Source organism: Zootoca vivipara, chromosome 2 (assembly GCF_965207765.1).
Source record: "Zootoca vivipara chromosome 2, rZooViv2.hap1.1, whole genome shotgun sequence".
Classification (NCBI taxonomy): domain Eukaryota; kingdom Metazoa; phylum Chordata; class Lepidosauria; order Squamata; family Lacertidae; genus Zootoca; species Zootoca vivipara.
Window position 1 is genome coordinate 6,329,718 of NC_142584.1, and position 14,212 is coordinate 6,343,929.

Here is a 14,212-nt window from a genome sequence, read left to right on the forward strand (position 1 = left end):
TAGTTTTTGTGTGTGAGTGGGGTGTGTGGCTACGTATTTTTGGATCAGGTTAGCCAGATTGATTCGTATGCTGTTGGCGGATTCTTCTTGCTGTCTTCTTGGGCAATGTATGCGTTAAAGGGGAACCATACCTTTATTGGGAGCCCTTCTGTTAATTTGGTCTCTTCTCAACACACTGATCATGCCACCAACCACAGAAGTTAGAGGGATATACCCTCTGATTAACAGTGCAAACTTAACTATGCCTACTCAGAAGCAAGTCATACTCAATTCAATGGGGATTCTCCCAGGTAATGGGGTTAGGATTGCAGCCCCAAGTCTTCTAGGAGTTAGGGCAGGGCCAGCCCACCCATGAGGCAAGGTGAGACATGTGCCTCGGGTGGCAGATTCCAAGGCACAGCAGATCCACCCCCCACTGCCATGGTGGCAGTAACAGCTATGCCATGCTCCTTGGAGGCCATATCTGCTGTCCTCTCTGCTGCTTCTACATTGGTCTCGGTGATTAGGAGGTGCTTCTGGACTCCTCCCACCCTTGTTCCTGATGCAGAACTTTACTCACCTCTTCTTCTCTGGTGGGGAGACCACCATTTTGTGGTTTGTCTCACATGCCAAAATGTCTTGGGTCAATCTTGGGTTAGAGGCACAGGGTCCTACATGGTCCCTCACCTTGACCACCAGACTAAATAATGTAAAATATAAGGAATAAGTGGGGACCTACAAGGAACTGTGGAGAGGGGAGAGGGGGTTGAATAATTCTTTTTATGCTTTTGCTCCCCTCCCTTTCTTTCCCTCACAACAGACATTTCACTGAAGGAAGGGACTGAACTCAGATAAAACTTCCTGAGAGCTCAACCCCACCCACCCACAGTTACTGCAGATGCAAAGAAAGGGCTCCCTGACTATCAGCTCAATCTGGGAGGATGTTAAACATCATGGGTCTAAGGGAAAGACTTGCCAAATCCAGAGCATGTTTAAGAAGTACTTAAGACTGTGGCTGCCAGAGGCTTGAAAGAATGCAGGAAGAGGACATCTGGGTTGTAATGCAGTTTTGGTTTTAATGCCTTAAAGTGCTCTTTTCTTCTCTTTTCTTCAGCAGGTATCAAACTAAAGCAAGTTGTGAGAACTTGCGCCACAAACCTGCTCTCTGCTGGGGATTTATCCGACACGGGCACATAAGACAGAAGCACTCTTTGACAGAGGTTTGATGAAGGGGCTGTACACATTTAGACTGTTGGTCCATCTGGCCTTACTAGAAGCCAGTCCAATCCCATCCTCAATGCAGGAAATCCAGAGTTCAAGCATCTACCAACAGATGGCTGTCCACCTGCAGTGAGGGAGAGGTCACCCAAAGTCCTCTTAGCAGGAAAAGGCATGGGATTGAACCTGAGACTTCCTGCATGCAAATCATAGGCTCTACCATTGAGCTACAGCCTCTCCTCACTGGGTAGATTGGTTTTGAGTGGGAGTGGGGAAGCTGTGACCCTCCAGATGTTGGACTAAAACTCCTTACCATTGGGCCATGCTGTCTGGGGCTAATGGGAGTCCAAGAACATCGGGAGGACCACAGGACACTCCTCCATTCCTAGTTTAAATCAAGGGAATAATAATTTAAATCGCCAAGAAAAACAACCACTTTAAACCATGGTTTTGAATCCTGTTTCCCATTGCTGATTTGTACTTAGGTTTGTTAGACAGCAGCCCCCTTGTTCCAAGATCTCCTTTTGAGAATAGGAGGCATTTCAGAAGCAGCTTGCGATATTTAGCAAGGGGGTTCACAGGGTGTGTATGTGCCCATGTGTTTGCCATTCAAAGGGGGAAAGTCAATTCTGCTAGGCTTGCTCAAAGCACTTGACTGTCTGCCTACTATATCTCTGGGTCCCAGCCCATGAACCTTGACCTTACCTTCTCCCAGCTGGTGTGTGCACATAATATAGGGTCACATCCACGCCATATGTTTAAAGCACATGGCTTCCTTCAAAGAATCCTGGGAAACATCAGTTGTTAAGGATGTTGGGAATTGCAGCTCTGTGAGGGGTAAACTACAGATCCCATAATTGTTTTGGGGAAGCCATGTGCTTGTTCATAAGAAGCACCATGCCAGAATAACTGTTTTTTTGCAGCATAACGCACATTTGCACAGTTCCTTTGACATGGTCTTCTTACGGGTAAGCTGCCATAAGAGGAGCTTTGCAGTGATCAGTTTAGTTCCATTTTAAATGGGCTTAAAGCCAGAATGGATGGGACACGGGTGGCGCTGTGGTCTAAACCACTGAGCCTAGGGCTTGCTGATCGGAAGGTCGGTGGTTTGAATCCCCGTGACAGGGTGCTAGCTCCCGTTGCTCGGTGCCTGCTCCTGCCAACCTAGCAGTTTGAAAGCACGTCAAAGTGCAAGTAGATAAATAGGTACCACTCCGGCGGGAAGGTAAACGGTGTTTCTGGTTTCACCAGAAGCGGCTTAGTCATGCTGGCCACATGACCTGGAAAAACTGTCTGCGGACAAACGACAGCTCCCTCAGCCAGTAAAGCGAGATGAGCGCCACAACCCCAGAGTCGTTCGCAACTGGACTTAACTGTCAGGGGTCCTTTACCTTTTTAAAAAAGCCAGAATACAGATTACGGATTGCAGTTCACAGCCATGGGATGGGTTGCTAAAGCAGGTGAAGGGTTGTGAGAAGATCCTTCTAGCAGACCATGTGAGCTTCTCTCAGTAGAAACCCTAAGAAACCAAATAACTTATCAAGAAAGCACCTCCTTCAGGTTTGCATTGAAAAATTGTTTGTTTTCTTTCTTTGCTCTTATGCTAATGTGAACAGTCACTGTGTATTTTTTTCTTAAATTCTGCATTAAATAATTATGAACCAAAATAAATACCCTGCTTTTCAGAAAAAGATCTACTACCTACTTTTTTGGTTTAAAAGTTTTTGAGCCCAGGAATACCTACCTCTTGCATCCTTGACATTTTCAGGGAGCATTTGAACATAACACCCAGTGCATATCATTGCCACAATGAAACTGCCACAGAGATAGGGCATGTGCTGCCAGGGGACGGGGACGACTTTAAAAAACATCAGACTGCAGCCAGATGGGGGCATTGCTCATGGAAGGGAAAGCTATGGCCCAAGCCACTAGGCATGCACCCAAAATTTTGGGGGGGAGGGAGCCAAGGAGGAACACTGCCTCCCATCAACTATGCAATGGCTCTTTGCTTTTCAATTAAGGAGAAAAAGGATTATGGAGAGGAGAGGGGAGGAAGAAAGCCCAATAACTATGTGGTGGTTAGATTTTTCTCCCCCCTCCCTTCTTCCTGTGTGTTGGGTGATGGACTAGAGCCAGCCCACTAAATGTTTAGGGGATGTAGTTCTCCCATAGAGGGCTGTAGCTGCAGCGGCCTTTGGAAAAACATCTGTGAGCTGCTGAACACACTCAGAATAATTCAACATAGTGCTAGGCAGATTGCCTGAAGGAATGATCCACCCTCTCCCCACCTACCTCTTATGGGAATGTTAGGGATGTGGATTAGGATATATTATTAGATAGATCCTATCCAAGCTTGTGTTAGCAAGCTTCCAATATTAGCAGAGTGACATTCCCCTTTTGTGCACAGCAAAGCATGTGCGTTAGATTCGCTAGAATCTCTATAACAATATTACACTTTATAGTTCAATATTACACTTCCTGGCAAAGGTCCCCTTTGTCCCTCTTAAAAGAAATACACAACACAGTGTTTATAAAATAAGATAGAGTTTACTTACAGTTTCATCCTGAGTTACAGCATAATCTCAGAAAGGCAGGCTTGCTTAGAAAAGTTACAAGTACATATATATCTAGAGACTACTTAGTAAAGTAAGACTCCATTTGGTCTCACTCTTGGCTGCAGGCCTAGAGTGAGAACCATGCTAACTGAAGATTCTCTGGAGATGTGTTCCCATCGAAGGAGGAAGTAGCTAAGAGAGAGAGTGATTGCAGGCTAGGGCTTTTGTCTAATCCAACTCATTTGCATGTCTGAGGGAACAGGAACTGACCTGTAGTCAGGTGTCCCTCCAGGTGAGTTCCTGTTAGTGGACACTCTAGGAACTGTTGTGACTTGTCTGCCCCAGTGTTCCATCCCACAAACCCCTTCTCAGGCAATTCACAACATTCATTACATACAAAACAAAACATAAGCAACTTTATTCAACCACCCAAGAGTCCCAGCTTGACACGCAGGTTCTGGAAACTCTGTCTTGGCAGGGGTTTTGTTAGGATGTCTGCTGTCATCTCCGATGTGCAGCAGTACGACAGTTCGACAAGTCCATCTTGTATCATCTGGCGAACGTAGTGGTACCTGACCCCAATGTGTTTTGAGCGTGCTAGGAACTTCTCATTCTGCGCCAGCTTTAGACAGCTTTGGTTGTCCTCCAGCAGGCTTATAGGTTCCTTTCTCTCCACGCCAAAGTCTGTTAGGAGTTGGTCCAGCCAGGAAATCTCTCTGCACGCTTCTGTAGCCGCAACATATTCCGATTCTGTAGACGATAAAGCTATACATTTCTGTTTATAACTGCCCCATGTAATAGCTCCGCCCCCATACATAAAGACATGCCCGCTTGTGGATTTATAATCAGAATTATCACCCGCCCAGTCAGCATCAGTGTACCCAATGAGCTTAGGGTCACTGACAGCTGGTAACTTTAATTTACAATCCATTGTACCCTTAAGATATCGAACCACCCTCTTCACACCAACCCAATCATGCTCAGTGGGACTACTCACTTTCCTGCTGAGAATCCCTACTGCATTGGCTAAATCAGGTCTGCACGTGGTAACTAAATACAAAAGTTTACCAATTGCTGAACGATACTCTGTGTTGTTTGGCAGCAGCTTCGAATCCTCTTGGTTCTTTAAGAAGTCTGTAGCCATCGGGGTGTCGACGGGTTTTGCATCCTGCAATTGCATACTCTCCAACAGTTCAATTATCTTTTGCTTCTGATTGAGTAGAAATGAACCATCCTGTTCTCTTTCCACTTGAATCCCAAGGTAATACTCAACTGGTCCTAATTCCTTCACTTGCACTTCCTTGTTGAGGTGCTGGACTACATTTTTATAATCCCTGTCATTTGACGTTGCGATTAAAAGGTCGTCAACGAAGGCAAGAATATAAGAAAATTGTCCATTACTCTGCTTAGTGTACAAACACTTGTCAGCTTCACCTTGCTTGTACCCAAGTTTCACCAGCATTCCATGCAATTTCAAGTTCCAGGCTCTGGCTGCTTGTTTTAAACCATACAGTCCCTTTTGAAGCTTGCAAACCAAATGTGCCTCATTTGGCTTTATAAAACCTTTAGGCTGCTTCATGTAAATTTCTTCAGAAATTTCCCCATGCAAAAACGCAGTAGCTATATCGATGTGTTTCACCTCCATCCCTTTAGATGCTGCGATGCTTAAAAGTAATCTTACGCTACTGTATCTTACTGTCGGAGCAAAGACTTGGTCATAGTCGTGGCCATATTGCTGTGAAAAACCTTGTGCCACTAGTCTTGCTTTGTAACGTTGCACCTCCCCTTCTGAACCCCTTTTAACCTTGAACACCCATTTGCTTCCAATTGCTTTCTTACCAGCAGGTAATTCTGTGAGTGTCCAGGTCTTGTTCTTGTGCAGTGCGTCAATCTCCTCCTGCGCGGCTTTCCTCCAGAGACTGGCTTCGGTGGCTGGCATCTGCTCTACCTCTTCCCAAGTGGAAGGTTCTGGTGGAGACGCCGACCCTGCAAAGTAGGACAGTCGTAGTGGCGGAACGCCCTTGTTGGTTCTGGATGAGCATCTGACCTCTGGTTGTGCAACCGCATCAGCATCCTCATCCTCCTCCAACGCTGGCATGTCCACATACAGCTCCTCCTCTTCGTCTCTGGTGCCGCCAGGGGTCTGGACCTCTACGTCTTCTGGGGTGTCGCCTGTAGGGGGTGTTGTGGCACTAGAAGGTATATTAGTTCCTTGTGCTAAAGGAAAACTTATAAACTCTTCATCTGGTGACTCTCTAGAACAGTCAATAACAGTGTTCTTTGTATGAAACTTTCCTAGTTCATCAAAATGAACCACATGGTATGGGTCTACTCTCCCACTCTTTGGATCTAGAACTCTATATCCCTTTCCTCCAGGAGCATATCCAACCAGGATACCTGCTTTTGCTCTGGAGTCAAGCTTGTGTCTGCGCTCTTTGGGCACGTGGTAATAACAGACACTTCCAAACACACGTATGTGCTGCAGACTTGGGACTCTCCCGTGCCAAAGTTCAAATGGTGTGCGTTCTGCACCCTTTGTAGGCAATCTGTTTTGCAAATAAATCGCCGTATTCGCCGCTTCACCCCATAGCTTCTGTGACAAGTTGGCCTCTTTTAACATGCACCTTGTCATCTCCATAATAGACCTAAACTTTCTCTCAGCAATGGATTTCTGTTGAGGCGTGTAAGCAACTGTAGTTACATGTGCTATGCCTTCTTGTGCCATGATGGCCTTCATCTGCCGTGAGCAAAACTCTCCACCATTATCCGAAATTAAGGTGGAAGGAGCTCTCTGGAATTTGTTCTTCACCATGTTTAAGTACAGTTTGAACAATTCCGGTGTCTGACTCTTTTCTTCTAGAAAATATCCAACACAATATCTTGAGAAGTCATCTATAAATATCAGAATGTACTTATTGTTTCCTAGGGAAGGTACATTCAGCGGACCACATAGGTCAGTATGAACAGTGTCCATGACTTTTGTGCTTCTCTTCTCTGTACAACGTGGGAAGGAAGGCTTGACTGCCTTTTCAGTTATGCAAGTTGTACAGTTTGGCATTGGTGTACTGCAATTCTTTACCTGTAGACCTTTTACCAGATTTTCCTTCTGCATTTTCAGGATAAGGTTGGTATCCCTGTGCCAGAGCCTTTTGTGCCAGAGTTCCAGATCTGGTTGATCCTTTCTGCTGGGTTGTGCAACCCTTGCAGACTCATTCTCTGAAATATCAATCTCATACACATCATTGATTAGTTTGGCTTGAATAAACACTTCACCATCTTTTATCACATTGCATTGTCCATTTTTAAATATAATTTCAAAACCTTTCTTGTCCAAGCTAGACACACTTATTAGATTACAGTTCAGCTTTGGTGCATACTTAACATTACTCACTGTAGTATCAAAAGACTCATTGTTCACTTTGAAATTCAAGTTCAAAGATCCTGCACCTATTGACTTTATAACATTTCCATCAGCAATTTCAATCTCAGACTGTTTATTATTGTCTATCTCATTGAAATATTCCCTTTTATAACAGAAATGGCTGCTTGCTGCACTGTCCAGAAGCCACTTATTGCGCTTTCCTTCACAGCTCTGGAAAGCTACATTTCTTTCTTGCAATATCATTGCACGCCCACGACCCCCCTTCTTTTCGCCTTTTGGTGGAAAGGGGCGGGATTCATTCTTTGCAGATGCTCCATACTTGCGCTCAATATCCTTTAAGATTTGCGCTGCATCATCTCTGCTATTAATTGACGTCAGATGCTTATTGCGAAGTCCACTCAAAATTATGTGTCTGGCCTCGCTGTTCATGCGTTTCCAAGCTGCTATCTTTGCTAAATCCTCTTCTGTTTCGCCAGTAGGCATAGGATTTTCAATGGCATCCAAAACATTCCTTGCATCTAAAAATGCTATCAGGCGTTGTTTCCAAAATACGTAATTGTGGTCATCTAAAGCCATTAATCCTAGGTTAACTCCACTATCAAAATCTGCAAAAGCCATCTTGGAATCTCAAACTTCTAAAAATTTCTCAAAATTCAAAAATTTGCCAAAAATTCCAAAATCAAAATCTCTAAAAATATCTCAAAATGCAAAATAATCTTCACTGCCTCTGAGTTCTCAGTGCTGTAAACTCTGAGGGAGGGGAGGGGTAGCTAATCCCCTAGGCACACTGGAGAACAATAGACCATGTGCTCACCAGGAAGTTCTAACTGAAAAAATCCTACTCAGTTCAAAATCACAATCCAAAGCAATCCTTCAAAAATACACAAAAATACGCAGTCCTGGGCCGTAATAACCCTTTATGGGAATGTTAGGGATGTGGATTAGGATATATTATTAGATAGATCCTATCCAAGCTTGTGTTAGCAAGCTTCCAATATTAGCAGAGTGACATTCCCCTTTTGTGCACAGCAAAGCATGTGCGTTAGATTCGCTAGAATCTCTATAACAATATTACACTTTATAGTTCAATATTACACTTCCTGGCAAAGGTCCCCTTTGTCCCTCTTAAAAGAAATACACAACACAGTGTTTATAAAATAAGATAGAGTTTACTTACAGTTTCATCCTGAGTTACAGCATAATCTCAGAAAGGCAGGCTTGCTTAGAAAAGTTACAAGTACATATATATCTAGAGACTACTTAGTAAAGTAAGACTCCATTTGGTCTCACTCTTGGCTGCAGGCCTAGAGTGAGAACCATGCTAACTGGAGATTCTCTGGAGATGTGTTCCCATCGAAGGAGGAAGTAGCTAAGAGAGAGAGTGATTGCAGGCTAGGGCTTTTGTCTAATCCAACTCATTTGCATGTCTGAGGGAACAGGAACTGACCTGTAGTCAGGTGTCCCTCCAGGTGAGTTCCTGTTAGTGGACACTCTAGGAACTGTTGTGACTTGTCTGCCCCAGTGTTCCATCCCACACCTCTTGCATGCTGTTCTGGGGTTTCTCCTGACCCTCTCAGCCAGGGGTCAGCAAACTTTTTCAGCAGGGGGCCGGTCCAATGTCCCTCAGGCCTTGTGGGGGACTGGACTATATTTGGGGTGTGTGTGAACGAATTCCTATGCCCCACAAATAACCCCGAGATGCATTTTAAATAAAAGCACACATTCTACTCGTGTAAAAACACCAGGCAGGCCCCACAAATAACCCAGAGATGCATTTTAAATAAAAGGACACATTCTACTCATGTAAAAACACGCTGATTCCCGGACCTTCCGCTGGCCGGATTTAGAAGTCGATTGGGCCGGATCCAGCCCCCCGGGCCTTAGTTTGCCTACCCATCCGAGTCTCAGCCAATGCGGGGGCATGAGGGGAGGAGAGACAGGGAAAGCCCTGTTGCACTAGCACAGGGGCGAACTTTGCTAATATGGTGCCCTGAGTGAGGACAGCATTTGGCACCCTCCCCATATTATTTCTTATTTTCCACAATAATTCGTTTTGGTACAGTTGCTTTTGTATGGATCTTCTCTGCAGGTACCCATATAAATACAGGTTTTATTATTATTATTTTGTGCCCTTGTGGCTCAGCGTCCTGTGCAGGAACCTCTGGCACTGCATGAGCATTATAGTGTGAATTTCTCCTAATATGCATAATTTCACAAAACAATTCCCCATATATAATGCATCACTGTATATTTCCCACCCATATATACATTGCCCGGCCTAGTATATGTATTTTTGTACACATTACTTGGCACAAGAACAGCATTACAAAATCCAGAAAAACAAGAATTTTAAGGCATGGGTATACCTCAATATACTCCCCCCCCGGCTGATTTTTTTTTAATTGGGTAGATTCACTTTTAAATAATGGGTATGACTTGATCCCATTAGTTTCTAGAGATTTATGGTTCAATCTCTGACCTCTCCATTTCTTGTGAAGACTTTCAACGGTCGTGGCTACAGGGACAAATACTCCTGGGAGCTTCACTGTGCCAGCATGTGGCTAACCTGTGGCTCTCCTGTCAGTGGACTACAACTCCCAACAATCCCAAACATTGGCCATTCTGTCTAGATTGATGGGAGCCTAATGAAATCTGGAGGGTGGCAGGTAAGCTACTCCTGGTTTGAAGAACTGAAGTGTTGTAAATGGAGGAAACGACAGTGTCTTCTTTGAAGTTCAGACTATGAAAGTTGAATATATAGTTTTGGTGACAGGCAGCTGTGATGATTTGCCTTTTCTTTTAGGAACTGGGGCTTTTACTGCAATTTTTCCTCTCTAGTATGGAGAGTTTCTTAAGGATCCCATTATTAACAAAATCAGTGAAGCATCTTCTGGCACCTTTAACAGACGTGCTGAACCAAGGTGAATGTTCCAGAAGCTTTGCTAATGCCATCTTGGTAGTCAAGATAACCCCACAATTAATTGGTAGTGGTTGTAGCAATGAGCTTATATTCACTTGCTTTGATATAAGCTAATTGGATTGCTTTAATGCCATCCTTATCTGTGGGCTTGAGGTGCTGGGCTCTGAGCTCAGAAAGATCTTTAAGGCTTGGGTATTTGCCACCTATGTCCTCATCTGGTTAGGTAAAATGACGTAGGCTGCTTTGTGTATAAAGAATGTATGCACAATTGCAAGCCATCTCCTTGAAATGGTTCCTGTCCCGCATCTGCAAAGGCTAGAAGACCTGACAGGCTGCTTTGCTAAGTCCACATAATCTTTAACAAAGCACTAGAACTGATCACAGTGTCATATTTGGCCTCCTCCTTTGGTGTTCCTACACCCAACCACTCCCTTTGGGCCGGCAGTTTGGAACAACTTACCCAATTTATTATGGCATACACTTTTGTGGGTGACCACAATAACTTTGTCTTTAAAGTGCCACAAGACTCCGCTGATTTTGCTGCAGCAGACTAATAAGATTACTTCTCTGGACATTATTAACAAAGCTCGGGACTTCCTATTTAAATGAAACCAATAATAAATTGATGATAATTTCTTTCAGGAAGATGATGCAGCAGTTTGTTAGTTTCCTTTCAGCCAGTGCAGAAAGTGGTATCCACCAGATGTTTCTCTTCTCTCCCATTCTCAGCAATTGATAAGAAAGTGATCATTTCGCCATTCAGCTTTCCATTCAGTGTAATTCAGATTGAGGGGTGTTCCCAGCACATTAAAATAAGATTATGTAATTCATGAATCGCAAGTGTGCTAGGTGGAAGAATTTCCATGTTAGAGTAGTTCAGTTGCTTAGGCACTTCATTTATGATGTTGTGGGTCTTGTGTTGTGTCCCTGTTTGCTTGTGGTTTTGTTTTCATTTTTCCTTTTACTTACTGTTTTGTAAAAAATGCAAATAAAAATTATTAAAATATATGATGTCAGATCTTGGCAGAGCCAGAGGAACGTCCTGTTAAAATGTTTAATCTGAAGTCAATACTGTGAATGGTAGGCTCAATTTTTTGCAGAATGCTTCATGCTTATCAACATTACAGAGAAACAGATGGAAGTGCAACAAAAGGATATGATGTATCCTGGACCTAGGAGAAATTATGTTCAGAATTTCAACCAACCGACCCTCCTGAGAATACTCCATTTTCTCACCCTGCACCTCATTTTACATTTCCAACTGATAGTGTAGATTCCATGGCTATTGTGCAAGGATGACCTTTAGTGGTTTTCTTAAAGTTTTCTTAAAGTTTAGCATATCCACAGAAGTATCTAATGATACTTCTACAAACCTCACAGAGTTCCCTGATCATTCCTATACCATCCTGTTTCCCAGATGCCCTGCTTTGACTAGAATTCTACCAGCGCTTACAACAACCTAGATTTGTAATTAGAGGGAACAATTCCAGTCTGGGTGGCAATGTTGTATTATGGCTCCTAACTTTAAGAATTAAGCCCAATCATCCAGAAGCCGCCCCCCCCACCCCAGTTCTGTTATTTTATCACGCCAAGCAATTGTTTTGTGCTGAATCTCTCTCTCCCTTGTGTGATTTGGTTTTACTGTGTTTGCTCCCGTTCAAACATTTTATTGACTTTTCTGCTCTCAGCTTTCATTGTAGCGATAGTCTGGTTATGAGCATTTAAGTCTAAGCTGCCTTGGGGGAGTCTCACTCTCTACACACACACACAATTCAGAGACCTCGCCTGAGGAGTGTAGCATAATGGCAGAACAAGGGTTCTGAACATCCCATTTGATCTTAAGAGACTTCAAAGAAGCCAAACCCTAACTTTGGTAAGGGGCTGCTGCTTTTGATTTAAAGTCTTTACTGAATTTAGGACCAGAAGTCTTTATGATAAACCTGCCACCACATTTGGGGATGTCCAAATGGTGCCTGTTAGCCCATTTTGTTTATACCAGGGGTCAGCACCCATGCACATCCACACATGCCCGCCGCTCTTTCCCCGCTGGCTTTCAGAGCCATGGCAGGGGAGGAGGATGCGTCTGTGGCTGCGTCCCAGATGTCAGTACCCGAGCGGAGCTAAACCTCCGTGCAGGCGGGCTGCTTTAACGACCCTCGGGCTATATCCGGCCCGTGGACCGTAGTTTGCCAACCCCTGGTTTATACATAAATAATACTGGGTTGGTTCCAAAGGTACTCTTTCACATTCTTTTGCTCACAGAAGGGCTATTTCTCCCACTTGTGTAAACTCTTGGGACAGTATAAACATTGTGAAATCTTGCACAAGGGTCTGTGGAGCAGCACTTGCAGCCATTTTTCTTCAGCTCATGGTTCTCTGGCTCTAACTCTTGTGTGAAGCACCTCCAAGATTCTCAGCATTTTGCTTGATGACAAACTTTAAGGGACAACATGGTCCTAACCTTACTACCACTGTGACAGGGATGATGTGCCTTCTTAAGAGATGTAGGAGCGTATCATAAAAAGAAATGCGGTCTGCTGAATTATAGTAAAATCAAGGTTACCTTTAAAAAACACCTAAGGTGCACAAATGGGGGGAAATACTGTCAATGCTGAACAGTTGAAGGACTTAAGGCTTATTTCCAACTATCAAGCCCATTTTAAAATTTGCTTCATCTAGAAAGTTCAATTTAGTCCCACCTCCTATGTCCATATACTAGGGTGTAAGCCTCTCTGACTTCAGTGGAACTTACCTCTGAGTAAAAATGCATAGAACTGCAGTTAATTTCTGTGTAAGATCACACCCAGTCTTTGGGACAGAGATGCATGGTTGGATGGATGTTGCTGACCAACATCCATACATTCTGGGAACTGTCCAGAATGGCTTAGAGATTACCTTTATAGTTCTTATACAGTGGTACCTCTACTTACGAATAACTCTACTTACGAATGGAGCTCTGTCCGCCATCTTCGATGCGGTTTAGATAGGATTTTTTCTACTTACGAATTTTTAGATAGGCTTGCTTCGACTTACGAATTTCTTCCCCCAATGAATTCCTATGGGATTCGACTTACAAATTTTTTCGACTTACGAATGTGCGTTTGGAACGCATTAAATTCGTAAGTAGAGGTGCCACTGTATTACTGTATTATAATAATGGAGGTGGGTGTATTATAATTTTGTCTAGAATCCACACATGAATTCTACAAAGGTTCAGTATATTATTATATTTAAATGATTTCAGAATGGCTATGTCTCACATTCAGGATAATAAATTATCTCAGCTTTATCTTTCTATTAAATCACATTATAGGCCACTATTTCTTTGTTTTTGTTCTCAGGAATTACCTATCTGCAATTTCAGACACTGTCTTCAGTATATTTAGAGGGAAGTAGTAATTAACTTTCTGTAAGTTGACACTTATATTTGTCATAGGAGAAGTGCAGAACATTGCACATAGTATTAAACATACACCAACAGCAAACTCAAGTGCGGAGTCATTACAGCTGTGGAGCCAACATGAGGCTGAAAAAAGGGGGGGGGGAGACAACCTGCTTGGAGGAATCTCCCAAGGCTTGCAATAGGATTGACTGACTGATTTATGGTGAGGGGGATCCTAAAGAGCGAACTCCACCTCCACGCCTGATTTTTTTAAAAAATTTTTTGGGGGGGAGACAACAGAAAACTGGGAACAGAATAGATATCCTTCAGAGACATAGGTAGCTTTGATAAATTTCCAGTGGTGAGAGAGAAAGCATCTGTATCGTGGCCCAGCTCCTTGCCTGTCTAGCCGAACTAGCAATAAGCAAATTGTCTCAATGGCAACAGGTTCCTGAAGGAGAAACTATTTTGGGGTTGGAGACCAAGCTGCCAATTTTGAATTAATTTCTTGGCAACAAGTTGTGTCCTTCATATAGACGGCGATTCTCCCACACTTGACTCTACCACTGCAAGGATTGGGGGTTTTTTCCCAACTTTTGTTGGGGGCTGCTAGAAAAGGCTCCAAGGGCCACATGCGGCCTTTGGGGCAAATATTGGGACCCTATTCTAAGGAATATTTTAAAAAACTTCACTTTCCGTCAGTTAATTCTGCACAAATAGAAAATAAGAAAAAAGCAGGCAGTGTTTACACAGTAGTGCTAGGCACCAAGCTTCCT